At 36.6% G+C, this 15,911-nt stretch overlaps 1 protein-coding gene across 5 annotated transcripts in view; it reads left to right on the top strand.

Moving 5' to 3' along the window:
* Nucleotides 1-15,911, top strand: part of LOC121962649 (diacylglycerol kinase zeta) — a 113,548-nt gene that overhangs the window by 66,194 nt on the left and 31,443 nt on the right. The gene's annotated exons all lie outside the window — the stretch shown is intronic.

Genomic DNA, 15,911 nt, shown 5'->3' with positions numbered 1-15,911 from the left:
CTTTATCTTGTGTGTCAGACGCTAAATATCACATGAGTATTGCAGCTCTATCCATTTTGGTCCTTTCATGTTCGAACAGTCATTATGGAACATCTCCCTAATGGAGACCTATGTTTGAAAGGCCAAAAGGCCATTACTTTAACAGATAAATGAAGCCGGCAAAGTTAGAGATTACATGTCTGAAACAGGGCTATATTCAGCCGAGCCCAGTCCAGACTGTGGCTGGGAGGAAAGTAAAACTGAGAGTTTGTCTTTTGTACTTTCTTTATTACAAACAGCAGAAATGATTCCATGAGTGTTTAACCATCAATGTCAGACACTTTAGGATGAAAAGTGAAATAAAAAAAAGGCACTACTGAAGTGGTACTGGCCTTCCACCTGCAGAGGTGAGAGGCAGGTCATCTGTTTAACCATTTTGTTCAATAGGTCTGAGTACAGACGCTTTCTTTTTAATTTGGTTGTAGTAGTAGAAGTATTTTAGTATGTGTGTGGAAGCTTTTATAGCAAAACCCAACTGTGAAGAAATCAATGTCAATAGTTGTCTGTGAATCGTCTTTAGTGACTTTTTGCTTTACATGAAAACACTTTGAGTACTGGAGCTTCTTGAGCCTCTATTTTCAGTGCAATGCAAACACTAGAGATGTGCCAAGACTTGTTTTAAAAAAACAACTAAATAATAAAAAAAGAAAAAACACTCAAAACTCATAATTATAAAAAATCCAAAAAAGTCTGAATGATAAAAAACATAAAAAAACACTCCAAACTTTAGAATGTAAAAAACATAAAAATAAAACACATAAAAAAAAGAAGAAAAAACATCCAGAAACTTAAAATTATAAGCAGTGAAAGTAACACCCCCCCAAAATTTTAATTATTTTTTAAAATTAGAAAAAAACTTAAATGTTTACATCTTCTGAGAATCGACTGATGGATTAATCAGCTAATTGTTTCAGCTGTACTTGTATAAATAGACTAATGAAAGATGAATGTGCAAAATCTTTCTTTGAAAAGTAACTGAAGCTGTCAAATAAATGTATTCAAGTAAAAAATACAATATTTCCCACTAAAGTGTTGTAGACTAAAAGTATAAAGTAGCATCAAAATAAAACACTCAAGTAAAGTACAAGTATTTCAAAACCATTCCCAAGTACAGCACTGCACTGTATCAGGACTGCAAATGGCAGGATAGGTGCAAACAGATTCAGCTGCATTTTAATGAGGCTGCATAAAGTAAGATTGTATTGTGTTGAAAATTGCGTCTGTCACTGACATAGACATCTGAGAGCCATGCTTTGACTTTGAGCATGACACACAGCACATAACATACTGATTCTGTCAACTTTTTCTTTTACACATTTCGTGATGCACAAAGGCACATCGTCGGTGATGTAACCTGGGGTCATTCGCTGTTTTTCTGCATCAAACTGCCTTTTCTCAGGCAATCTAGTTGGTGGAGATCAGTCGCTTGAATCCAACAGCATGCGTGTTTCATGGATCACGCCTTTTGATCCTCAGCCATCTTGATGTTTGTCTGTAATGGTCATGATCGCTCATCTCTTTGCAGTGCTATGATACGGAGAAGCTTTAAAGACAAAGCCCCAGTAGTGATTGTCAATTGGTACATATGTGCCAGCCATCCCCCTGCTGCTGCCTTCGCCAATAATGTTTGTTTACTGCGCTCTCTTGATCTCTGTAGCCTCCTCCTCCAAGTTAATCCTAGAGGGAGCGTCTTCGCCTCTTGACGAGGCTGTGTGCCTTCCTTCCAACAATTCCTGTGCAGATAGTATCTACCGTGTAGTCGGCATCTGCCCCTCCCCAAGGCTTCGGATTCATCCTAAGGATTTCCCTCTCTGGTGCAGTGGGCATATTAGTGTTTTTTCCAGATCCCAGTGGAGGATCTCATAAATGGACTGGACCAGCTCAGTTTTTTTAGAAATCCAGCCAAAAAAATCTTGTTTATAACTTGTTCTCTGGAGCATACTTCCTCCCGCCCAGTTTTCTGTAACCATGAAACTTCTTTCCTGTCCTTCCTTAGTGTCAACGCAGAAAAACACTGAGCCCTGCCCATCAAAAACCGTTACCTAGCACGCTGTTTTGCAGCTATGACTCAACCTGATCAATCTTGTGCCCTAGATGTCCTTGGATATCTAGGGCACAAATGTCCTTGGACATTTTTTTGGGTAACCAAAAACTCCTCTGTCAGTCTGCTAAAGGGTTGCCTTTGCTTGTTGTGAGTTAACATATTTATTCTACAACCCAACCCTTCTATGACACATTTTTACACATTTTATGGGATGAAATGATTAATTGACTACATTTAATATGCAAATTTAGAGGTCAAAGGTAAGCTTTACTGTGAAATCATACTGTTTTGCAAAAACACTTCGACTGCTGTTATTTAACACCATAACATAAGAATGAAAGATTGTGACCACATCTGAAATTTGGTCTGATACTGAATTGGTGACACTTAATGTGGTTGTCCACCTTAAAACTGTGATCGTCTGCGCTGCCGGGTTGAAGATGTATGTGAAGCATTCATGTTTTGGAATTTTTAGCTTCTTTGCGGCAACATCCATATTTGAAGCATCGTCTGTCGTCATGGTTACATATGAGTCGAGACAGACATGGATGTAAACTGCAACTTGACTTACTGGCAAGGCATGTAGAAATGGTAATCTATTTGTAGCCTAAAACAGAGTCAGTGGCCACTTGTAATGGCTATTCTGTAGATGATTGTGTTGCAACCTAAAAGTGGGTCTTCCACTTATTGGAAGGTCGGCGGTTGGATCCCCGGCTCCTCCAGTACGCTTGCTGAAGTTTCCTTGGGCAAGATACTAAACCTCATATTGCTTCTGATGGCTGTTCCATCCGTGTGTGAGTGTGTTTGAATGGTTTACTGAGTAGCAGGTGGCACTTCGTTTGGCTGCCTCAGCCTACAGAGTGTGGATGTGTGTGAATGGGTGACTGTAGCATGTAGAGTTAAAGCGCTTTGAGTGGTGAAAAGACAAGAAAGGTGCTTTACAAGAGCAAGTCCATTTACCGTCCATTTAGAAAACACAACCTTGTGCACAAAAAACCTGACTCGACAGGACTTTCAGTTTGTCCTCAGATGAAAGTTCAACGTAAATGGCCTCAGCGTGGGTGCAGATTTGAGGCGCTGGGAATTAATGTCTTTCACGCTGTGCCGTCCACACAACTGTAACTATATTTCTACCTGCAGAATTCATCTTTTTTCTGCTTTTGATCAGCCTTTTTCATCACGCTTTAATGCTTTAAGAGGATAATTAATCAGCACACTTCTCTGATTTAGATTCCCTTTCACTTCACAATATATGAACAAAAACACCCTCAAACTAGTTTTATTCATGAAATCATCAGAAGATATACACATAAAGTAGAGATTAGTTTCCCCTCATGTGTCTCAGCATGTTAACAGCATGATGCATGGACTATAGTTTGTGTTTTTTTGATATGTGTGTGTGTCTGACCGGTACAAAGTGTATTGATATACTGTGTTTCAGTGTGCTCACGCTATCAATATTCTGTTTTTTGTGGGGAGGTAAGTTAACCCTATGAAACTTAAGTCGGCATCAGTTTTCTAATGCTGCGTTCAGACAACTTTCACAAGCTTTTTAACCTTTTGAAACAGGAACTAATTGATTTCTTTTAAAAAACATGGGGGAAAAGGCAATAAGCAACTTCGCCAGCAAAAAAAATCCTTTAAATTGAATACATTGCAAGACATTTCTGTTTGTTTGTCTTTCATTCTTTTTTTTATTTTAAGGTATTTGTCTTGCATCTTCTATTTTACTGCTACTTTAGCTTACAACTTCACTAATTTCTCAGTCATTTTTAGGTCACGTCTAGTTAAGTTACCCTTTGCCTTCTTACCAGTTTTTGAAAGAAATCAAATTAATTTGCTGAGTTTTGTGAGTTGTATTGCGAGCTGTTGTTTGAGGGGATTTAGACTCAGACTGTTGCATCCAAAGAGATAAAACAAGTGCTCAGTGACTTAAAGTGAATCTTTTATTTCTAATTGTTTCTTTATTTCAGTGCAGGGTCAATTAATTTTTCTCTTTGAGGCCCTGATCACGTTTGAAGAGGTCTGAGAACAATAACAATCAACTGAGAAAGACAATTCAAAGTACAGTTCCAATCTTTGCAAAGTCTCAATTGTTCAATAAATGCTTTTCGCAGTTTTGTCTGTCACGCGGTCAGCAGCACACAGGATCAGACAGAAAACCAATTATAAATGTTATAACTGAAACTCAAAGAGCTCGATACTTTTGAAATTGAACCATAATATAAAGTCAGTTTTCACTACTTGTAGTAGCAAAACTTTCTAAAGCTCTTTAGATTCATAATATATCATACTTACTGTGATACTGCGATTGGCCCCCAAGCAAAGCAAGTTTAGTATCTCTGATGTAAGGTATGTATGAACAACAGTTCATTCTCTATTTAAAACAAACAAACAAACAAACAAACAAAAACAGTTTGTAAATGCCATAATAGATTCTAGCAATACTTATTACTACATGAAGTAACTTAAAATTACTTAATCAGCTGATACTACGAAGCAACCAGCAGCAGATTTCTGTTTAAGACAGAACATCAACCATTAAACAGGAAGCAAAACTGGTTGGAGGGGGCTTTAAGCCGTATGCATCTATTATATTTATTATTTATAGTGTAGATTGACAGAGATACATTTGATATAACCTAGTAGTTGTTTCAGCACCGTGGACAGCTCTGTTTGTTAAGTGTCGGGGCTGCGGGCGCAGCAGAGGCGCTGATGTGCTGTCCGTGGTGCTGAAACATCGCTGCTGTGCGGAGTAATGCACAGAATATTTGCACTGAACTCCTTTTTTAACCCTATTATAGCAATCAAACAGCCAGAAGGGAACTGACAGGGAAGTGGGCAAAGTTTAAAACAAACATTTTACCGATAGAACTAAAAAGTCATTGTTCATCTGTTTAATCCAGCTGCCTCTTTGGGTAGCACAGGCAAACCTTGGGTTACACAAATGTAGCCAACAGACATAAATACTCAGAGAGTATTTTGCTAGCAATAAAATTAAGGATGCACTAGAGACTGAAACATATTTGGTGCTATAATAAAATCTATAATTGTTCCTGCATGTTTGGTTAAATAATTGGAAATAGTGTTTAAACTAGAGCAAAATATCACAGTCCAGAGTTTGGGTTAGGGTTTATAGTGGGAGGTGAAAGAAGTAATTTACTTTACTTGAGTAAAAGTACCAAAACCACACTGTAAAAATACTCTGTTACACGTAGAAGCTCTGGATTCTGGAGTAAAAGTACCTAAATTATGAACAGTAAAAGTACTTAAAGGTATTTTTAACAAGACATCGAGACACTTTGCAGCCATTTTCCAGCCCCCAAATCAAGTATTTTTAACGAGACCTTGGGACATTAAGCATATGTTTTTGCAGTGAAAAAAACAGATATTTTTAATGAAACATTTAATAGCCATGTTTCTTACAACAAAACCAAGTATTTGAACCTGAAATAAAGAAACAAAAAAGGTTAATTTAATAAAAGTACATGTAGTGCAGAAAAAAGATTAAGATTTAGTGGAGTAGAAGTAGAAAGTGGGAAAAATTGAAATACTCAAGTACACTACACAAACCTCAAACTTGTACTCAAGCGTTTGAATAAATGTACTTAATTACATTCCACCGCTGTTTATTAATTAACACGCGTTGCACCGAATGACATATATTATGCAAAGCTTTGTAGTTTCACATTAATTTAATGTCACCTTGTACGCAACGTCTCTGGTTGGGACTGAATTTAATTGTCGGTGTCAGTCAGAGAGGTGGCGAGGTGTTACCCAGCGCAATAAAACAGAAACGGCATCTCATAGAAAACAACCTCAGCCGTGGAAAATGTGTCACTCTTAACTCCACCGTGTACAGCATGTGACAAAGTAGAGCTGCACTGTCACAAAAAATAGCAGAGTAGTCGTCCGCATCCCAAGGTTGTTTAATACAAAGTACACCCACTAATCTGTCTGTCGGGAAAGTGGGAGACGATACTGAGCAGCAAACAGTTTGAATCAGAGTGGTTAACAACAATGCAATGCAACAAATGAATTAATAAAGGGATTAATTAAGTCTTCTTGACCACGTCACATCAAGTGCTACTTAAGTCCACTTGAAGAGCACTACTGGGACCACTACAGATAATTGCATGTGAACATTAATTAATTTGCATTTTAGACATCACTGACTCTCACTGAAACACTTTGGCTACAGTTTAAATTCCACCATACAAGGAGCAGCCATGTACAAGGTTTTGACCTAGTCTTGTTTTGCTGTCTGAATTTTTTCTTCTTTCTGTCCTCTCCGTGGCCGTGGGGAGTTTTGAGCTACTGGGACGCAGTACTGTCATGCTCTGTCATCCTGACAGGTGCAGCGGAGGGGATGAGGTTGCTGTGCTTTTACAGTGCGCCGGCCTGTGTAACCTGAAGAGAGCACAGAGCTGTGCAGTCTTATTTCACTGCTTAACCCTTTGAAACTCAAGCATATTGGCAGGATTTCTGAAATCTGGTAAGAAGGCAATGAGCAACTTAACAAGATGTAGACCAAAAATTGGCAAGAAATTTGTAAAAAAAAGAAAAAAAAAATTACAAGAAAATAAAAAACAAACAAAAACAAAATGCAAAAAATAAGAGAATAGTGTTAAGAAGGTTTTTTTTCTGTATCATAGTTTTAAGTACATAATTGTAAGTATTTTTGGACATTTTCCCTAATAATCGTTCTCCCACTCCCCATCTAATTTTTTGACAACGTGACAAGGAGTGCCACAAAAATTAGCAACAAACTGATAAAAAAACAAAAAAAAAGAAAAAAACAAAAAAAAACTCAGACATAACCCCCCAAAAAAACAAGAAAATGACGTTAAGAAAGAGGAAAAAATAAAAAAATATAATTTTCTGTATTAAATTTTTAAATACATGTTTATAAGAATTAATATATATATATATATATATATATATATATATATATATATATATATATATATATATATATATATATATATATATATATATATATTATCCAACAATCCTCCTACCACTCCCCACCTAATTTATTTTTTAAAAATAATTTCTTAATAATCTTAGAATTTTTTTGCAAATTAAATCAATTTTCCCAGGATTAAATGCTTGTGAAAGGCATCTGAACGCAGCACAACAAAACTGACGTTGATCCAGGTGTTAAAGGGTTAATAGAGTGGACTTCACTTTAAAGGTGGCTTCATAATTTTCAGTGGGTTTTTTTTTCAATTTATGTTTATGTTTCAATTTATGATAATTCTGTATCTTTCCTAAAGGGGTTGTGTCCACCAAAGCAGACACAGACACCGTGTATGAAGAATTAACGAGCAATCCTTTAATAGCCAAAAAACAGGTCGGTACACAGAAGATCCAAACAAAGCTCAGGCAGAGGTACAAAATCGTCTGTGCAAAAAAACAGAAAACAGGTCTAACTCTCAAAAAGGCTCACAAAACTCACACAAGGACTTGACTGGGAGAGGGGAGACAATTGGACACAGGTGCAACACATTAGGGCTGTGCAGGTAATCACACAGGAGGGAGACAAGGAGATAGGACCTCACGTGATTTGTGCAAAGCATTTTTGCTACGTATAAACCTGCATACTGCTCTGGCTGCCTTTTTGTTTTTGATTCCAGAAGTCGCACAAACAAACTTAACGATAAAGTCAACGCCAGACTACAAACTGCTGTATGCTGTGAGGTAAAATGATAGTTTCTGTCAGAGGAGTCTGGTGAGTTTAAAGAGGGCAATATAACGGCAGGGAGAGGGCTGTCTAATGGCAAGATAAAGCTGTAAAATCATCTAAATATAGAGTACACTTAAACTGATATTGATTTTTATTTTTTATTTTAATGGTGGTTTCTTTTTCTTATGAGGCTTATATATGTTTTACTGCTGCCCCTGTACACAGCCACCAGACTTCACTGACAGAATCAGTTATTTTTTGTTCTCACAGTACAAAAGGAGACAGTCAGTTTGTGTTATTGCTGGACTTTTGGGACTTGGGACTTTTTTTTTCACCTGGATAATTAAAGGTTTTTTTCATGATAAAATAGCACCATCTGCCACCTCGAAGCTCAAATATTCCAAGCTAACACTTTCCTGTCAGCGCTTTTTGATAAAGGCTGAGACTTTTGATGTGAGAAACAAGGTAAAGACAATTAACCCTTTGGAACCTGGATCGTCATCACTTTTCTTGAGCTGCATTCACATGCTTTTCACAAGTTTTTAAACCTGTGAGAGAAGATTGTTCTGATTTCTTTCAGAAATGTGGGGTAAAGGACAATTTGTAACTTTTACAATTTTTTTTATACTTTTAAAAGCTAGTCAAGAGAACTATATTTACAATTAAAATGTTGAAGTCATTTATTATAATTTTCAAGCACTTTTTTTCGGATAATTGCTTTTTTGGTAACTTTTCGATGTTCGTGTAGGTTTGTTTTGGGTTTTTCAGGTGAGTTTCTAGTACTTTTTCCCTTTTTTTTTTTTTTTACTAATGTCTCGCTTATTTCTGGGTCACTTTTTTCTTTACCTGCTCATTGTTTTGAAGGAAATCAAGCAGATAAGCCCAGCTTTTAAAGGGTTAACCAACTGAAATAGCCATAAATATCTCAAAACTGTACAAAATACAGCCTCTTCTATTGCATCTAGTATGAATCTAGTCACAAAAATAGATTTACAGTATAATCAAAATACTAAAATGTCTTTTAAAAAAGTTTTTTCTTAAAAAAGAAGCAATTTGATCGCAAAACTAAAAGTCAGCTGTGCGGCTACAATTACTGTTAAAGGGTTAAAATCATATTTAACACAGTCACTGTTAACATTCACTTGTTGCTCTGTCTTGTTGCTCTCTTACTGAAATCAGACATCATTTCCTCGGTTCTCTTGGTATTTAGCCGAAGAAAACTGGCCTGACACCAAATCAACAAACGCCTCCACACATCCTCGATTCTTTATTCCATCTTCAGTCATCAAAACAATCGCTTCTGTGTTTGGGGGTTAAAAAGAAGTCCATATTTTTTTATCTCTCCTGCCTCAGTGACATGCGCGCATGTTAATGTCCGACCCTTGTGAATGGTGCACATGGCCGTGTAATAAGCTCTAATCCAGCCGCGCTCCCTCAACCTTCAAAAAAGGAAAACGTACTTCCAAGATGCTTCATAGAGCAGCTGAAAAGCAGAGGTAATCCCATTACCTAAATGCATGTAAACGAGCTGGATGCGAGAGATCTCTGGAACACGCTGTATTTAGGCAACCGGTGTGGATGAGAGGGCCGCGCTCTGCTCTCCCTCTGTGGATGTCATGTACCCACATCCTTCATCTCACAATGAGCTTTTCATCTTCCCCTTCAGGAGCGAGCGGAGCAACACCAGCTCTGCGAATGTTATTTTTAACAACACTATCCAGTTGTTATATAGGTTAGATCACTAACACCGAGAAGACGGCTCGTGAGTTGTTGTCAGACTTTGTGTTGCATAGCAACCGGATGATGTAACGCTCGTTTTCGCCGTTTGATCTCCTGCTCTCTGGTGATGCTCGCTGGTGCAGTTTTTGTGAGATGATTTCTGGTAACAGTGTTGCACTTCAATTAGTATGTATTCAGTACATTTATTCACTGTGTGACCAAAATATTACTGTCTGTGTTTGTTTTTTTACTGGTAAACATCAGTACAACCAGACTTTACATTTAAAACATATATTTTGAGATCACGACTCAGCAATTTTAATTATCTCAGGAAAAAAAAAAACTTTATGTCGTGATGACGCCACAATCAACCCAATAACCGGAGATGATAAAAGGTTTTATTTGTCATCTCCAAAAAAAAGTTTATTTTATTAGGTTATCTCAAAAAATAGTTAGTTAAGATATGTCATTGAAAAAAACAACACTTTTATGACATTATCTTGGAAAAACAGAAGGTTTGTTGTTTCAAGATAGCAAGATAAATGACATTGTTATCAAAAGATAATAAATGGTTGTTTTGTTATGCTATTTAAAAAAAAAAAATTGTTGTCATCTCAAGATAACGAGATAGACTTGGAAAAAGTGCTTAAACGGATAATAATTCTGTAGCATAATATTAGATATGTAATTGTGATGAATATAAATATAGTTTTTCCTCAGCTTTTTCCCTTTTCTCGAGATATAGGGTACCGTTTTAATAATAATAATAATAATACAAAATTACAAAAAAAGAGAAAATAAAGAAAGCGAAGCAAAAAACAAACAAGGAAATGACCCAAAAAATGCCAAAAAATTGTGATGTTGCTGTAACATGATTAAAGTATGTAGTAAGATATACTTATAGTAAAGTTTTTACCTTCTCTAGCTTTTTAACAAATTTGTAGCACATTTCTCACCAAATTGCTCATTGTGATTTTTCCTTTTATTTTAAAAATTAAATACTCCACTGCTGAGGGTTCAAAGGTTTAAATGTGATGTCGCTCCAGGTTTCGAAGGGTTAAAATGTCAGCAGCATTTAGTTTTATTCATATTTAATCAATTTTCTAATACCAGATTTATATATACTTTAAAAAATATAGGTAATATGTCATCCTTTATTGGATTTTTGAGAATTATTGTCAGAATATTTTGTAAAGAGGAGACGTGTATCTCGCTGCTGATTCCTCGAGCGATAGGCAAACTGCACATCCAGGCCGGCGCTCCTTTTTGATATATAACACACCCGACTCCAGACGCAGAGTGAATCAGAGACGAGGCTTACTAAATCTGACCGAAACACAGAGAGAACTCAGCAACTTTGTGTGTAAGAAGGTAAACTGGAGCGAGCGCAGGAGCGGCGGGAGAAGAAAGAAGGTGAAGAGAGGAGTCAGTCAGTCAAACGTGTTCAGCGTTTGATTCCGTGTTTGTAGGGCTGCCGTAAAAGCCTGCGGGCGTTTTACTCGGCTCGAGACTGCTGCCAGAGTCGACAGCAGGATGAGATAAGTGCAGACAAACGCAGGGAGGAGAGTAGGAGTGTTTACTTCATCCAGCCTTTCTGTCACAGTCTGCACGAAAGCTTTGCAGTTTGAAGGGAAAACAACTTTTCTTTCTTTCGCCTCGTTTTTCCTCCTGTCGCGGCTGTTGGAAGGTGACTTTTTACATTCAGTCACTACTCTACAGCGCTGAGCTGAAATTGTTTTGTGTTGCTTTGAGGCTGCAAGAACGGCATTGATGATAAATCTGACTAGTTTTACTTAGTTAGTGTACTCAGGAAAATATACTTAATGTATTAAAAGTACCAAATGCAGAAAAACAAGAACCTTAAGATTACTAGAAAACTCAAAATTATTTAAGAAACTAAAAAACACCCTGAAACTCAAAATTGTTTGAAAAATTACTAAACACTCCCAAACTCAAAAGGATAAAAAACCTAAAAACTCAAGATTATTAAAACAGAGAAGAAAAAAACCCCAACAAAATATTAAAAAATTGGAAAAAACCCTAAACATCCCAAAACGCAAAAATTACAAAGAATGAACAACCCAAAAAATTTTTCCAAAAAACCTTCAGAAATATTTTTTAAAAAAATTTAAAAAAAAAGACCAACCACCCCCCAAAATTTAGAATGATAAAAACTAGAAAAAACACCCCCAAACCTTAAATTGTCGAATAAATAAATAAATGAAGTTATAAATAATAGGAAAAAAACACCCTACAGAACTTAAAATTATTTTTAAAAAAATTAAAAAAACAAAAGAAAAAAAAATTAAGTGTTTATCAAAAACAGTTAGCAATTAATTTTCTGTCAATTAACTAATTGATTAATCAGCTAATTGATGCAGCTGGACTTGTATAAACTGTTTGGTAATTCCATTTATTACAAAACACATTTTAAAAACTCATGTTTTTATGCAGAAATCATAATTTGCTAAGAAACTAAAGCATTCAGATAAATGTAATGAAGTACAGAGTACAATATTTCCCTTTTAAATGTAGTGGGGTAAAACTATAAAGTGGCATGAATACTCAAGTAAAGAACAGGTAACTCAAATTTGTCCTGAAGTGCAGTACTTGAGTAAATGTACTTAATTACATCCCACCACTGTCTTGTCTGCTTTCTAATTTTCATGTCTTGCAAGCATTGTGAGGTCACAGCTGTCACCATCTTTGTTTTTGTCTAACCTTTTCGTAAATGTCAGCGTGCTGTCTGCTCAGCTGCTTTGTTGCTGCTCCTGTTCTCGTTCTCAGCGGATTGCAGATGAATCAATTCTATAAAATCTGATTCTCCCAGAACCGCTAACGTCAGATAACATGACAGACCGAGACAGGATGTCACTGAATACAAGATTCCTCTTATTAGCAGTAGAGCCACAGGTCAAGCTGTTTTGTCAACTTCAGACCGAGATGTTATTGGCTGGTAGACAAGCAGTTGAACTAATCAGGAGCCATGCAGGTCACTGAATACATTTTGCTCTTGAACTTTAATTAGTTCCAATGCCCATTTTCCTTCTTTCACATTGTTAACTTTTTTGTGTTTTTTGTAATGTAAAACATCATGTCAAAAGTTACTTTTTATTTAGGTTAAGTCCCATTTTTGCTGTTTTGCTGCACCCTTATCACTCTATTAAGTAGGCATGAAAATGTTTTGGCTTAAAAGAACGTTTGATGGCACAAAAGTCGCTGAAAACACAGCCACAGGATGCTAAAAAAAACCACCCATATTTGGGGGCACAAATGTTTAAAAGCAACTTGTTTAAAAAAGCTGTTTGAGGGCAGAAACACTGCTGGAAACACAGTGACTGTGTGCAAAAAACCCCACCTATTTTTGAAGATAGAATAACAGCTGTAAATGCAGCCATGAGTTGCTAAAAAGATCTACATTTGGGGGTAGAAACACAGCTGAACATGTAGCCATGGGTTACTAAAAAACACCCACGTTTGGATGCAAGAACACTGCTGAAAACACAGCGACAACTTGCTAAATAATAGCCAATGTTTTGGGGACCAAACCACTGCTGCAAATGCAGCAACAAGTCACTCAAGAACAGCCACATTTTGGGGCCGAAATGCTAGAAATGCAGCGACAGGTGGCCAAAAAAAACATCCACATTTGGAGGCAGAAATGCTGCTGAAAACAGAGCACCAGGTCGCTAAAAAACACCCATACACACGTGTTTGACATCCACAAACATTTGTACAGGTCTGTAAAAAACATTTGGGGGCAGAAGTGCTGTTTTAAACACCATAATGTGTCACTACTGAACAAGCAGAGATGTTTATTGTTGTGCAGCTTCCTAATTAACCCTGAATTTGAATCAACAACGCTGTAAAACAGTTTCAACACGATCTGAACACGATGGTTTTTGTTTTTAACAAGAATGGCAAAACAAAGATGAACCAAAGTTTTTTAAAGCAAGAAGGAACTAAAGAGCATGCAGCATATAACATAAAGCCTCAGACGCATGCAGGAATGATGAAACTTGAGGCACAGTTAACAGAATAAAACTTAAAGTTTGAAACATTTATAGAGAGGAGCAGATTTAAGGAGGCAGAGGATCCACATTTGTGGGGCTTCTGCTGAGAAACTCCATTAGCACAACATTTAGCGCTTGATCTGTGGACAGGCAGGAGTCTTTGGTCGGAGGATCTAAGGTGTCTGGCAGTGTGGTGCAGGGGCAGCAGTTCACAGATGGAAGAAGGGCTAAGACCAGTTAGTGCAGCGTAAACAAAGAACAAGGTTTTAAACTTCAGTCTGCAGCTAACAGGGAGCCCGAGCGGGGAGGCAGGAATCTCAGTAATGGTGTCTGGTTTTTTTTTGATCTTGTTAAAAATCTTGCTGCAGCTTTCTGAGCTAATTGGAGACGGGATGTAAAAAAAAAAAAAAAAAGAACCAAAATACAAAAAGTTCCAGTAATGAGGCGAGTTGATTTGAAGGTGTGGACATCTTCCTCCAGGTCACAGGCAGAATTCCCCTGTGTTTTACAAATCTGATAGACCAGTTTGTTCAAACTTTATTGCTAAATCAAATATGACGCCTGCTTCATTTATGTTTTGTTATAAGGAGATAGTGTCCTCGACCATATATAATGGACGTAATCAACATGATGTCACACACTGGTTTGTGGACTCCCTTTTTTGAAGTCTTGGGTTCAGCCATCTTGGATTTTTGGAGCCCAAAGTGACCATATTTGGAAAAAAAATGTGTAGCTAACCCTTACGCTAGCTGACAGCTTAGTTAGTATGGTGCAGCATGGATGTATTAAGAAAACTGGATACAGTGTTGGAGATGGGGGCCTATTATATCTATAGAGTACCCCAGGGATGAGGTTATTCTGTAGGCCAACCCAGAAGCTAACATTGCTCTGGCTTCCTTGTTAAAAAAGCCTTTGGGAATTTTGCATTGGATTTTGGATTGTGGCAAAAAACAAGCTCTGTGGTAGTCAAAAGTTAATGATACTTAGAGGTTTTGCTCAGCAAGATAATCACCCAAAATGAACACAGCTGCAATAATTACTTCATTCATCGATCAGTCAATTCACAGAAAACTGGTTTGATCAACACTGCATGCTTTTTCTCTGTTTTTTTTTTTAAAAAAAAGTATTTATAATATTTTTGAATTTGGTGGGTTTTAATTTACTGTTAATTTTCTTTTGTAAAATTTAGAATTTTTTATTTTTTTGTTTTTATAATGTTGAGGTTTGAGATGTTTTTCTCTTATTTATTTTAATAACTCTGAGTTTGTGAGGTGTTTTTTTTCTATTTTTTTTTTTTAGAAATAATTTGTAGTTGTTTTTTTGTTTTTTCTTTTTGTTTTTTCTTTCTTTTTTTAAAACTATTTTTCTGCATTGGGGGCCTTAACTTTTGATACTTTTATTACTTGTTCCTAATTAAACTTACTTTAACTTTATTTATTTATTTTTACTATTTTCACTGTGCAGTATGAGCACTATTACTAAAGTTAAGGGAGTGAATGTCTTCAGTATGAAAAGTTATACTAGATTATCACAGTTATTAAGCTGCAAAGGAAGGCAAATCTGAGTGTCATTAAAAATCCAGATATTTTTGGGTGATTTAGCACAATGTTAGAATATATAAATAGATCAAAGCAGCAGAGTGCAGAATCATTATTCCAGAGATTAAAGCTCTGTGGTCAGACAGACACAGACACAGAGGAGGAGAGAGTGTGACCTCTGACAGATTACTGCGGGCTAAATGACAAACTACATTCAGAAAATCACCAGTGAGGACTAAAGAGGAGTGAATGTGGCGGCAGGAGGAGCCGGGAGTCAAACTGCCGTCCCTCTGTGATTAGTTTGTTACCTTGCAGGCCACCTGTGACATTATGCCGTTATGTTCCTGCTCTCTGCTGTGAGCTCCACATTTGTCTTTGGGCTACAATTTATGCAGTTTTACAATTTAGTAGTTTCCTTTTATTATTTGTCGTATGCAGTGTTGTAAAGTTACCTGACTTTTAGCTTTATGATGGCAAGCATTACGTGTGGTTTTACCTGTGCGTCGTCTGTTATGTTACATTATTGCATTGGTTGTAATGCATTCAGACGTCTTTCACTATCATGTAAGGGGAAAAAAGCAATGAGCTGCATGATTAAAAATGTCCCCTAAAGTGCAAAAAATTAGGAAAATGTGACAAGACAACAGGATGAAAATTAGCAGGGGGAGATTATTAGATATTATCGAAAAATTAGGGAAAATGTTCAGAAAAATGTCATTCTTAAAAGTATGTTACATTATTTTTTTCAATTAAATTTTTGCCTCTTTTTAAAGGTAAGTTTCGCCTGTTTGCTTTTTTCCCTTCTCATTTTAGGTACTTTTTACTAATTTCTTGCTCATTTTTTGGTCATGTCTTGTTAAGTTGCTCAT

Source organism: Plectropomus leopardus, chromosome 24 (assembly GCF_026936395.1).
Source record: "Plectropomus leopardus strain MGB_pleo_1.0 chromosome 24, ASM2693639v1, whole genome shotgun sequence".
NCBI classification, from domain to species: Eukaryota; Metazoa; Chordata; class Actinopteri; order Perciformes; family Serranidae; genus Plectropomus; species Plectropomus leopardus.
This window is presented reverse-complemented; position numbering and strand designations above follow the sequence as displayed.